The sequence below is a fragment of the Monodon monoceros genome, unplaced genomic scaffold, assembly GCF_005190385.1.
Source record: "Monodon monoceros isolate NGI ecotype Baffin Bay Population unplaced genomic scaffold, NGI_Narwhal_1 Super_Scaffold_5, whole genome shotgun sequence".
Taxonomy (NCBI): domain Eukaryota; kingdom Metazoa; phylum Chordata; class Mammalia; order Artiodactyla; family Monodontidae; genus Monodon; species Monodon monoceros.
Window position 1 is genome coordinate 31672614 of NW_021703782.1, and position 14324 is coordinate 31686937.

Here is a 14324-nt window from a genome sequence, read left to right on the forward strand (position 1 = left end):
ATAAAAGGGGAAATCGACAGTAACACAATCATAGTAGAGGATTTTAACACCCCACTTTCACGAATGGACAAATCATCCAAAATGAAAATAAATGATACATTAAACAAGATGGACCTAATTGATATTTACAGGACATTCCATCCAAAAACAACAGAATACACTTTCTTCTCAAGTGCTCATGGAAAATTCTCCAGGCAGGATAGATCATATCTTGGGTCACAAATCAAGCCTTGGTAAATTTAAGAAAATTGAAATCGTATCAAGTATCTTTTCCGACCACAACGCTATGAGACTAGATATCAATTACAGGAAAAGATCTGTAAAAAATACAAACACATGGAGGCTAAACAATACACTACTAAATAACGAAGAGCTCACTGAAGAAATCAAAGAGGAAATCGAAAAATACCTAGAAAAAAATGACAGTGAAAACACGATGACCAAAACCTATGGGATGCAGCAAAAGCAGTTCTAAGAGGAAAGTTTATAGCAATACAATCCTACCTCAAGAAACAAGAAACATCTCAAATAAACAACCTAACCTTACACCTAAAGCAATTAGAGAAAGAAGAACAAAAATCCCCAAAGTGAGCAGAAGGAAAGAAATCATAAACACCTGATCAGAAATAAATGAGAAAGAAATGAAGGAAACAAGAGCAAAGATCAATAAAACTAAAAGCTGGTTCTTTGAGGAGATAAACAAAATTGTTAAACCATTAGCCAGCCTCATCAAGAAAAAAAGGGAGAAGACTCAAATCAATAGAATTAGAAATGACAAAGGACTGACACTGCAGAAATACAAAGGATCATGAGATTACTACAAGCAACTCTATGCCAGTAAAATGACAACCTGGAAGAAATGGACAAATTCTTAGAGAAGCATAACCTTCCAAAACTGAACCAGGAAGAAAAAGAAAATATAAACAGACCAATCACAAACACCGAAATTGAGACTGTGATTAAAAATCTTCCAACAAACAAAAGCCCAGGACCAGATGGCTTCACAGGTGAATTCTATCAAACATTTAGAGAAGAGATAACACCTATCCTTCTGAAACTCTTCCAAAATATAGCAGAGGGAGGAACACTCCCAAACTCATTCTACGAGGCCACCATCACCCTGATACCAAAAGCAGACAAAGATGTCACAAAGAAAGAAAACTACAGGCCGACATCACTGATGCACATGGATGCAAAAATCCTCAACAAAATATTAGCAAACAGAATCCAACAGCACATTAAAAGGATCATACACCATGATCAATTGGGGTTTATTCCAGGAATGCAAGGATTCTTCAATATACGCAAATCAATCAATGTGATACACCATATTAACAAATTTAAGGAGAAAAACCATATGATCATCTCAATAGATGCAGGAAAAGCTTTTGATAAAATTCAACACCAATTTATGACAAAAACCCTCCAGATAGTAGGCATAGAGTGAACTTACTTCAACATAATAAAGGCCATATATGACAAACCCACAGCCAACATCGTTCTCAATGGTGGTAAACTGAAACTATTTCCTCTAAGATCAGGGACAAGACAAGGTTGGCCACTCTCACCACTATTATTCAACATAGTTTTGGAAGTTTTAGCCACAGCAATCAGAGAAGAAAAAGAAACAAAAGGGATCCAAATCGGAAAAGAAGAGGTAAAACTCTCACTGTTTGCAGATGACATGACACTGTACATAAAGAATCCTAAAGATGCTACCAGAAAACTACTAGAGCTAATCAATGAATTTGGTAAAGTAGCAGGATACAAAATTAATGCACAGAAATCGCTTGCATTCTTATACACTAATGATGAAAAATCTGAAAGAGAAATTAAAGAAACACTCCCATTTACCATTGCAACATAAAGAATAAACTACGTAGGAATAAACCTACCTAAGGAGACAAAAGACCTGTATGCAGAAAACTATAAGACACTAATGAAAGAAATTAAAGATGATAAAAATAGATGGAGAGATATACCATCTTCTTGGATTGGAAGAATCAACATTGTGAAAATGACTCTACTACCCAAAGCAGATTCAATGCAATCCCTATCAAAATACCACTGGCATTTTTCACAGAACTGGAACAATAAATTTCACAATTTGTATGGAAACACAGAAGACCCCGAATAGCCAAAGCAATCGTGAGAAAGAAAAATGCAGCTTGAAGAATCAGGCTCCTGGACTTCAGAATACACTACAAAGCTACAGTAATCAAGACAGTATGGTACTGGCACAAAAACAGAAATATAGATCAATGGAACAGGATAGAAAGCCCAGAGATAAATCCACGCACATATGGTCACCTTATTTTTTATAAAGGAGGCAAGAATATACAATGGAGAAAAGAGAGCCTCTTCAATAAGTGGTGCTGGGAAAACTGGACAGGTACATGTAAAAGTATGAAATTAGAACACTCCCTAACACCATATACAAAAATAAACTCAAAATGCATTAAAGACCTAAATGTAAGGGTTCTATGGGTTGCAACTTTAAACTTCAATCTGTTAAAATTCATATTCTACCCTCTAAGAAGATTGTAACTAAGCAGGACCCTATGGGGCCTTCCCAGGGGCAAGCCATTGCCCCATATCCTCTGCTTTAGCTCCTCTCTGAAGTACCTAGATAACAGTATCTGGTGCACATTTTCTGAGTTGTTTTACAGATGTGAAAACCCCCCACCACATGGAAGTTGTTAACCACTTGATGACCATGAGCACATAGCCCCCAGGCCTCCTGGAGCCTGAGGATCTATAATGTTAACCCCTGTGACACCATCCTGTTACCTCACCATCACCCAATCAGAGAATTGGGCAGTAGCTGATCACATACCCTGCAACGCCACTCCCTCACCTGGCCTTCAAAAATACTTTGCTGGGGGCTTCCCTCGTGGCGCAGTGGTTGAGAGTCCGCCTGCCGATGCAGGGGACACGGGTTCATGCCCCAGTCTGGGAAGATCCCACATGCCGAGGAGTGGCTGGGCCCGTGAGCCATGGCCGCTGAGCCTGTGCGTCCGGAGCCTGTGCTCCGCAATGGGAGAGGCCACAGCAGTGAGAGGCCCGCGTACAGCAAAAAAAAAAAAGAAAGAAATATATGGTAAACTCTAAATAGACAGAAGTGCATGCTTGCACACCACCCACCACACACACACTCAACCCAAGCTCAGGATGGCTAAGATGAAAAAGACAGAAAATACCTTTGCTGAACCCTTTCAGGGAGTACAGGGTTTTTTGGGCATGAGCCACCCATCTCCTTCCATGGCCCTGCAATAAAGCTTTCCCTGCTCCAAACTCCAACGTTTCAGTTAGTTTGGCCTCACTGTGCATCAGGCACACGAACTTATGTTCACTAGCAAGATGAGCTAGCCAAACATACATATGGAAAAATTGTAAGAGACATGCAAGTGGCCTGCAATCCTAATTTAGACTTATTACTTCTATGGGAGAATACACCAAAATTTGGTGCTAGTGATTATTGGTGCTAGTGGTAATAGTGATTATTAACTGTGCAAGATGTTTGCATACTTTGTCTCATTTGAGCCTCGCAAGACTGTAGGCTATAAATCATCACTCTCACTCTACCAATGGGAAAACTGGGGCTCAAAGAAATTAGACAATTGCCAAGGACACATTCCCTAACACCACCACTTGGAAGCCCAAAGCCCTCCCTGGGACACTGGATCAGACTTGTCCTCTTCCAGGTGAACATTTGCTCTGAGAACTAAAATACTGCCTGCCATATCAGTAAACAAAGGATGTTGCAGCCATCAAGCCATCACATTACAGCCCCCCAGACGGTGAGCCCTGAGGGAACTCAGGATGGAGACAAACAGGCTGCCCACTGCCAACCCCATCTAGCAGTCAGCTGCTGCAGCCACCCCCAACTGTGCAGTCTGAGGAAACTCAGGATGAGAAAACACAGGATACTGGCTCCAGATAGCTGAGGTGCATGATAGCTGAGGAATGATTTCAGTGAGCCCACATGTTTGCATCTTCCCATACATAGAAAAGTAATAATAATAATAAAAAATAAAAATAAAAAAAATTTTAAAAAAAGTAATAAATTCCTTGAGATATCTGGTTTTCTTTTATTAACAGTAATCTTTTGATATTCCAAATACCTGATCTTTTGTTGCAAAAACTCCTGTATACTCTGGCTCCCCACCCTTGCCTCTTTGGAGCAGTCTCTCAGAGTTATTTGAGACACTGACTCCCAGGCTTGAAGTCCTAAGACTGTCCACTGAACAAAGCGTAACTCTCAACTTTAAGTTATGCTTTTTTCTTTCAGTCGACAGCTCCATTATTATTTATGGGTTATCAGTCAGTGAACAACCGTAAAAGGAGTTGAAAATTGTATGTCCGATCACTATAATTCATATTAAGAAGTAAAGGCATTTTAATAAATTAATTTCTTAAATCTCTAGAATGTTGGAGGGGAGGGAAAGATTTCATTTTGTTTTGTTTGGGACATATATATGATGATTTGGGAGGGAGAAGCTGGTCAGGCGGTACCTTCCTGTTGCCCCTTAGCTACACTTCCACTCCATCACAGAAAGGCAGGAGTCAGGAACTTGTTCTCCCTTCTGAACATTTGTGGGTTCCAAGGACAAAGCCAAAACAGAAACACTTGAGACACTTCTCTTCCATTCTCCTTCCACCTTCTACTCCTTCTTCCCCTACCTCCACTCAGAGTTAAAAGTTAAAAATTTCTAAACTCTTGAGTAAATAGCTTGATAACATTTAGTGATGTTCAAAATGTAAAATTACCAGGGACAATCTGTCAATCTGTATTTCCCAGAAATGTAACCTAACAAAAACATCTTAGCTCTCTCGTTCTTTTCCATAAAAAGAACATGGAGAAAAAAACAGATTAAATAAACTTGGGCTTATGCAGCTCTGTTTCATTTCATTAGCATTGAGGTCCCATAAAATTGACAAAAAAAAAAACAGGCAAACATGGAAAAGTAATAATGTCAAATACATATTTAAAGTTGATTTATATTGAATCTTTTAAACACACTCTGAGTCTGCTGCCCTGAATCTCAAAGCCACAATGAATACCAACAGCATGAATTCACAAATAAGACACCAAATTTATTGAATTTACTCATGGGATAATCACCTGTCTTTCACTTCTAATTGTTAGAGACTGTTCTAAAACGTTGGTGCCCTATTGCTCATTCCAATGTTTAAGAAATATTTAAGACCATAATTAAGGAAGACAATTCACAAAAGAAGAAATACAAGATCAGATTGGCAATGAATTTTTAATGATAATAGCTTATAAGTATTTGTGATGTTGAGAAACCACAAACTCTTAAACACTCCAGGTAGAAATATGAACTGGAAAAACTAAAAAAAAAAAAAGGGTAAAATAGCTACCACTGAGTACTTACCATGTGTTAGGCACTGTGCTAACTACTTTAAAACAATATATTTTCACATTATCTCTGTTTTATGGATGAGGAAAATGATGCTCAAAAAGGGTTAAGTAACATATCCAAGAACACAAAGATAGTGGAAAACAACAACAACAGAGCTAGAACGCAATTTGGCAATGAATATTAAACATCTTTAAAATTTGTATATTTTTAGAGCCAGCAGTTCTTGGAGTTTATCATAAATAAATAATTAGAGAAATATATAATTATATTTATACAACAATGTCCACCTTAAAATTATTTATAAAAAGGAGAAGTGGCAACAACCTAAAAGTCCAACAATAGCCAAATGGCTAGTTTCAGTGTATTGTGCATTGAAGCAATGGAATACTATATGGCTATTTTAAATGATGGTATAACTCTATACTTATTGAAATAGAAATCTAGTCCATGTTTAGTGGAAAAAGCAAAATACAGAGTAGTGTATACAGTACAACTTTATTAAAAATAGTGTAGGGGGGCTTCCCTGGTGGCGCAGTGGTTAAGAGTCCGCCTGCTGATGCAGGGGACACGGGTTCGTGCCCTGGTCCGGGAAGATCCCACATGCCGCGGAGTGGCTGGGCCGGTGAGCCATGGGCGCTGAGCCTGCGCGTCCGGAGTCTGTGCTCCGCAACAGGAGAGGCCACAGCGGTGAGAGGCCCGCGTACCGCAAAAACAAACAAAAAAAAATAGTGTAGGTATGGATGGTGACTAGACTTATTGTAGTCACCACTTTGCAGTGTATAAAATATCAAATCATTGTTATATATCTGAAACTAATGTTATATATCAATTATATCTCAATTTTAAAAAAAGTCTATTAAACCATAAAAAATTAGCATAGGTATGAAAGAAACAAGAAGAATTTACTCCAGTATGTTAACTCATTATGTCTTGTGGTGGCATTTTGAGTGATTTATTTTGTTTACTCACATATTTTAAAATAATTCTACAACAAAAATGAACTACCTATGTAAACATTTGTTTAAAACGTCACAAGAGAACTTTAATACACTGCTCATGGGAATGTAAAACAATACTACCACTTTGGAAAACTGTTCAAGAGTTTCTTATAAAATTAAGCATACACCTGCAATATGACCCTGGCATTCTACTCCTAGGTGTGTACCTAAGAGAAATGAAAGTGTATATTTACACAAAGACTTGTGACAAATGTTCAAAATAGCTTTATTAACAATAGCCCCAAACTGAGGACAATTCAAATATTCATCAACAGATGAAGGAATAAACAAAATGTAGTACATCCATACAATGGAATACTACTCGGCACCAAAATGAATGAAATACTGATATGCCTGTATACACAACACAGATAAACCTCACATTCATTATACTGAGTAAAAGAAGCCAGACACAAAAGAGCACACATTGTATCATGTTATTTACATAAAATACACAAGACTGCAAACTAATTTATAGTGACAAAAAAAAAGATCAGTGACTGCCTGAGGCCAGGAGCAGGAGGAATAGACTAGAAAGAGACATGAGAAAATCTGGGGTGGAGGGTGATGATGGAAATGTTCTGTATCTTGATTATGTTGTTTTAAAGGTATATATAGAATCCATTAAACTGTACCCTTTAAAAGAATACAGCTTTTTTTTTTTTTGCAGTACACGGGCCTCTCACTGTTGTGTCCTCTCCCACTGCGGAGCACAGGCTCCGGACGCGCAGGCCCAGCGGCCATGGCTCACGGGCCCAGCCGCTCCATGGCATGTGGGATTTTCCCGGACCGGGGCACGAACCCGTGTCCCCTGCATCGGCAGGCAGACTCTCAACCACTGCGCCACCAGAGAAGGCCCCAAGAATGCAGCTTATTGTACATACATAATACTTCAATAAAGTTAAGTTTTTAAAAAGTTTACAGGAGCTTAATTCTTCAGAATATATATATAATTTTTTCCTAAACTCTGTATACAGGAATTTCAGGTCACCAGATTGGTTTTAAACTTAATAGTAATAACAACAACAATTGCAGGTAACGTTTGTAATATTCCAGAAACTATCCTATCGATATTCTGTTTTCACAGAAAGACAGAAATCCACCCTAAAATTCACATGTAATCTCAAGGGACCCCAAATAGCCAAAACAACCTTGAAAAAGAATAGCAAAGTCAGAGATTTCACACTTCCTGATTTCAAAACTTATTACAAAGTCAGTAATCAAAATAGTGTGGTACTTGCATAAAGATACACACGAAGAACAATGGAATAAAATAGAGAGTCCAGAAAAAAAAAAGCCTTGCATTTATGGCCAAATGAGTTTTGACAGGAGTGCCAACACCATTCAACACCATTGAAACAAATGGTGCTGGGAAAATTGAATATTCACATGCAAAAGAATGAAGTTGAACCTTTATACACCACACACAGCATATGTAAAAATTAACTCAAAATAGATCAAAGAACTAAATATGAATCTCTTAGAAGAAAACACAGGTGAAAACCTTCATGACATTGATTTGGAGGTCAAGAATGATATCTTGGATATGATACCAAAAGCACATGCAACAAAAGAAAAAATAAATTAGACTACATCAAAATATAAAACTTCTGTACATCAAGGAACACAGTAAACAAAGTGAAAAAGCAACCCACATAATGAAAGAATTTGTAAATCATGTATTTGATAATAGACTAATAGAATATATAAAGAATTCCAACAATCAACAACAAAACCCAATTTCAAAATGGGCAAAGGACTTCAACAGACGTTTCTCCAAAGAAGATATGCAAATAGCCAATATGCACATGAAAAGATGTTCAACATCACTAATCACCTTAAATTAAAAGAAATAACCAACTGTTCCCATTTATTATTTTTATTTATTTATTTATTTATTTTTGGCTGTGTTGGGTCTTCGTTTCTGTGCGAGGGCTTTCTCTAGTTGCAGCAAGCGGGACCCACTCTTCATCACGGTGTGTGGGCCTCTTACTATCGCGGCCTCTCCCGTTGCGGAGCACAGGCTCCAGACGCGCAGGCTCAGTAGTGTGGCTCACGGGACTAGTCGCTCCGCGGCATGTGGGATCTTCCCAGACCAGGGCTTGAACCCGTGTCCCCTGCATTGGCAGGCAGATTCTCAACCACTGCGTCACCAGGGAAGCCCTCCCATTTATTATTAGTTAGGTTCAAAACCTAATAGCAATACTTTGTGTGGTGTTCAACAGATTACACTGTGTCTCTTGAAAATGTAAGTTCACTGGAATGCCTGGAGCACCTCAGCAAACAGTTTGGGAACCATGGATATAGATAATCACTAAGAATAGAGAAGAAATATATAGTGAGGTTAAATACAACAACTCAAACTAAATTACATTCAAGGTTTTAGACTTGTCTAAAAACTGTGAGGTTTTTTAAAAGGTATAGTCACCATTTTAATAGTTCTATCATAATATGGGAAATCTTATCACTATAATATTAAACTGTGTTGCTCAGTCTTTGCCTTTGCCCTCCAAGTCATAAACTGAAGTATTCTATTTTCTTCTTCAAAATGTGCTTGATGCAGATTTCTATTCTACAAGACATAGTTTCAGAAAGAAGCCATTGATTGAGCTAGTATTAAATGCACTCAGATTTAAATTTAAATTTAGTTTACAATTTAGATTCAAAAGTCCCTGGGCTATAGTTTCAGCTGTGACCAGAAATGATATCTGTTACTTCTAGGCAAAGTCAATTCAGAAACGGGCATGCCTTCACCACCTTTTCTTAGCCTGCTGGCTGGATGCAGAGAACTCTGAACTCTTAAAGGATAGCAGAGCTACAATATGGAAGAAGCCTGGGTCTCTAAATGAGCTCTAGAATAGACATCTGCTGATGAGGAACACCCACATTATACTGCTATATTGGCAAGAAATGTACTTCTATTTTGTTAAGCCACTGAAACTTTGGAGTTGGTCTCTTTTTTTTTTTTTTACTTTGCACACAAGATGTCTTGTGGAAATTTTATTATGTAGAGTGTAAAATGAATTGTCAGTCCAATAAAAACAACAGTTTTTTTTTAAAAAAACAACATGCATAACATTTTCCAATTGCCTTTTTTAATAGTTAGACATTTCAAGCATTATAAGGAAAATAAGGAGAAAAACCCCAGACACTTCAGTAACTTCAGTATATCTCAAATGGAATGTCCCCCAGGTCAACTGAAAAATGCAAGAAAAAATAGCTTCAATTCCATTTTTCTTTTAAAAATGCATGTTATCTGTACAAGATACACTACAGTAAACACTGGAAATCATATTATCCCTTTTATTAAATCAAAATTATTTAATTCATATTGTGGTTAATGCTAGATTTATTTATTCATCTAGTTAATTTGACAAATATTAAGAAAATATTTAAAAGAAAAAAGCAAAACACACCTTGGAATTTAAAAAGTTACTACATTTTTATGCGATTTAATGTTCCATAGTGTTTGTTAAAAGTTATATTGAATTTATTTTTAATATTAAAAATAACAGTATTTATATTTCTGAGAGAATAGAGAAAGGTTTTTTTGTTTTGTTTTTAAAACAAGCTTGGAGGTCTTAGATACACAATTGCAATCGGTAGGTAATGGAGACATGATAAAACGTCTGCTAAACACACAAACACATTTTTATATTATTACCCCTTTAGAACTCTAGAAATTATACAAACCCTATAAAATGCCCCCTCCCGAACCCTGTTGGACAGCAATACAATTATCTGTCTCAATTCAGAATTCACATAATTAATTATAATACATAATAGTTCAGTTTTTTAAAAAATGCAATAAAACCAGACAGCCAAGATACAAGAAATTAGAAGTAAAACATTTAATGAATTTGCACATTTAAGAATATTTAAATACTGTTTAAAAATTTTTTTAAAGAATTTGTTACAAGCCACCTAAGACTTCCAAGCCACTTTCTGTTGCAATAGAAAAAACTGTAAATAAAAAGACATGCAAACAAAACAAAACAAAAACACACCATGTTGAAATGTCACTGCTCTGCAGCACATTCTGGTGCCCGAATTTGCAGGTATTGCTCCAAAAAGAATCCCAGAGCTTACACATTTGAAGTAACAAACAAAAATAACAAAACAAAAATTATCAGCAATTTTTAGTAACTGATTTTCCCGATTTTTAGAAAAATTCTGTTAATCTAGTGTTTCACAGAACAAAACAAAGGCTCTTCATCAAAAGGTTTGCACATCTAAAAACCTCTGTTACAAATAGGTTTTGCTCACAATGGTTTGGGGGGGGGGGGGCGAGGAAAGGGAGCTGCAGGCCACTGCCCTACTGCTCCTGGCTGTGGGCCTGAGCTTGCCCTAATGTTTGCCCGTAGAATGCGACCTGCTGTCTGTAATACTCCGCCCCGGCCGTTGTGTAGTCCGGCAGGCAGCTGGCCTGAGGAGCGGCGCTGGCAGCGTGACTCTGTTTTTTGTAATAGTCTTACCAGGCCTTGCTGTAGTAGGGCTGGCTGCTCTGCGGCTGGCTCTGCTGGCTTGGAACCTGCTGTGTGGGCTGCTGCCACGCCTGGTAGGTGCTGCCCCAGCCCTGGGTCAGGAACTCCGAAGGACCACTCACAGGCGCGCTGTGAGGGCTTCCGTTCACTTTAGTGGCCTTGTTTGGGAAGCACCCTGAGCTCCTTGGAGGAAAGGTGTTCTGATGCGGCGCGGCAGGTGGCTGGCTGAAGGGGCCCTGTGCATAATCTCCGGGCGCTCCGAGACTGGCACCGCCAACTTTCTCATCTATGAGATGTCTGGCCAGCTCAATCTGTTGAGGAACTCCCCTGATGGTGAATATTCGCAGGTTGGGGTCCGTGTTGGGAGGGTGGTTCCGCTGAAGCTCTACGTGTGCTCCTGACTGCTGGTTTATGCTATTGATGTCCTCACCCCCTTTGCCTATGACGAGGCCGCACTTATCTGCCGGCACTGTGTAGGTTATCTCCTGGATGCCACCAGGGGTTCCCACGCTCCAGTCACCGCGACCATGGCCCCTTCCTCTGGCTACCGCCAGGCCTCCAAAGCCATCTCTTTCCTCAGCTGTAAGAATAAGCTCGTTGATGACATGTGCTGCATGCTGGCATCGCTCTGGGGGTCCCATGACCTGTGCAGCTCTCTCTGGACTAATACCATCATCTGGTTTGAACTGAATTCTCACACCAGCATCATTCTGGATCTTTTTGATCATTTCCCCATTTCTTCCTATTACAATCCCAACTGCAAACCTAGGGACAGACACCTCTATACTGCCTCCTCCCATTCGGGAGCTGAAATCACCACGTACACCTCGAAAATCGACTTGGTCTTTTTCTCGGATGATCTCTAATACCATTTCTCTTGCTTGCTGTACTTTAAATGGGTCTCTGGTGATGCGAAGAGGCTTGTCTGCTCCCGTGGACAATGGGCCGTCCTGGATCATGGCCATCTTCACACCTGTCCGCTCCTGCAACTGCTTTATTGTCTCCCCTCCCTTGCCGATGACCAGCCCCACTTTAGACGCAGGGATGAGAATCTCCTGGATCGTGCTGTTGTCATCTATGTCATTATGAAAGCCAGGTCCATTCCGACAGTGGTCCACGATCTGTCCCAGGAGCCGTTTGGCTTGTTCAATACTTTCTGGGGTTCCGGTAAGTACACAGGGCCTCTCTGGAATCCCAGAACTCTCTGAGGCAATCTGAATTTTGCAACCAGATTCTGCTTGAATCCGTGAAATCTGCTCACCTCCCCAACCGACAATAAATCCAACCATTTTATCAGGCACTTTGAATTCTTCTGTTATTACTGCCCTTTGATGTAACAAGGCCCCTAACTGGTTACCTACTCCATCATCCAAGGGCTGTTTTTGTACTCCATAGCCATACACTGAGGGGTCCACTAGAGGTGTGGAATTATTCAAGTGAGGAATTGAATCAATTTTAGCAGCAATCTGCTGGACCCGGTGCAGAGCGTCCACGAAGCCCTCAGCCTTCATCCCCACTGGAGCGCTCTGCCCCTGCACCAGCTCTGCCATTACCACCCCCGCCGCCGCTGCCGCTTGGCTCCCCCGTCAGGCCTCCCGCTCCACTTGGGGACCTGTAGCCGGAAAGTGGAGTTGATCTCTTACACCAATTAATACACTCCAAACTAAGGCCCATTTCTAATATAACTGAGACTCCTTTTCAAGTATTACTATTAAGTATGACACATGTAAAACTTCCTTTGATACATCCTTTTCATCACCTTGAGTAAATTCCTCATATTCCTAGGTTGCTAAGAGATTTTGTAAGCAAGTGTATATGTTTATTGAATGTCATTTTGTCAAGAACTGTGAAGGGAACAGAAGCAAGAAGAACTACAGTCCTGCAACCTATGGAACGAAAACCACATTCACAGAAAGATAGACAAAATAAAAAGGCAGAGGACTATGTAACAGATGAAGGAACAAGATAAAACCCCAGAAAAACAACTAAATGAAGTGGAGATAGGCAACCTTCCAGAAAAAGAATTCAGAATAATGATAGTGAAGATAATACAGGACTTCGGAAAAAAGAATGGAGGCAAAGATCAAGAAGATGCAAGAAATGTTTAACAAAGACCTAGAAGAAATAAAGAACAAACAGAGAGGAACAATACAATAACTGAAATGAAAAATACACTAGAAGGAATCAATAGCAGAATAACTGAGGCAGAAGAACAGATAAGTGACCTGGAAGAACAGAATAAAGAAAAAAAATGAAAACAAATGAAGACAACCAAGATTACGCTTCCCAGGAAGGAGTTCATACAGATTCCATAGAGAAATCAAAACCTTTACAGATAAGCAACAGCTAAGAATTCAGCACCACAAAACTAGCTCTACAACAAAGTCTAAAGCAACTTCTCTAAATGGGAAACACAAGACAAGAAAAGGACCTACAGGGCTTCCCTGGTGGTGCAGTGGTTAAGAATCTGCCTGCCAATGCAGGGGACATGGGTTCGAGCCCTACTCCGGGAAGATCCCACATGCTGCAGAGCAACTAAGCCCATGTCCCACAACTACTGAGCCCGTGCTCTAGAGCCTGTGAGCCACAACTACTAAGCCCACGTGCCACAACTACTGAAGCCCGTGCACCTAGAGCCCATGCTCCACAGCGATGAGTAGCCCATGCACCGCAATGAAGAGTAGCCCCCGTTCCCCGCAACTAAAGAAAAAAACACCCACATGCAACAACGAAGACCCAAGATCCCACATGCCGTGAAGCGGCTGGGCCCGTGAGCCACGGCCGCGGAGCCTGTGCATCCAGAGCCTGTGCTCCGCAGTGGGAGAGGCCACAACAGTGAGAGCCCCATGTACCACAAAAAAAAAAAGAGGAAATTGACAGTAACACAATAATAGTGGGGTACTTTAGCACCTCACTTACACCAATAGACAGATCATCCAGACAGAAAATTAATAAGGAAACACAAGCTTTAAATGACATAGAAGACCAGATAGATTTAATTGATATTTATAGGACATTCCATCTGAAACAGCAAATTACACTTTCTTCTCAAGTGCACATGGAACATTCTCCAGGATACATCACATCTTGGGTCACAAATCAAGCCTTGGTAAATTTAAGAAAATTGAAATCATTTCAAGCATCTTTTCTGACCACAGCACTATGAGATTAGAAATAAACTACAGGGAATAAAATGTAAATAATGCAAACACATGGAGGATAAACAATACGTTCCTAAATAACCAAGAGATCATTGAAGAAATCAAAGAGGAAATCATAAAATACCTAGAGACAAATGACAACGAAAATATGATGATCCAAAACCTATACGATGCAGCAAAAGCAGTTCTAAGAGGGAAGTTTAAAGCAATACAATCCTATCTCAAGAAACAAGAAAAATCTCAAATAATCTAACCTTACACCTAAAGGAACTAGAGAAAGAAGAACAAACAAAA

At 39.5% G+C, this 14324-nt stretch overlaps 1 pseudogene; it reads right to left on the reverse strand.

Annotated features, from left to right (window-relative positions):
* Positions 1-9908: 9908 nt before the first annotated feature.
* Positions 9909-12419, reverse strand: LOC114883768 (annotated as a pseudogene).
* Positions 12420-14324: the final 1905 nt, after the last annotated feature.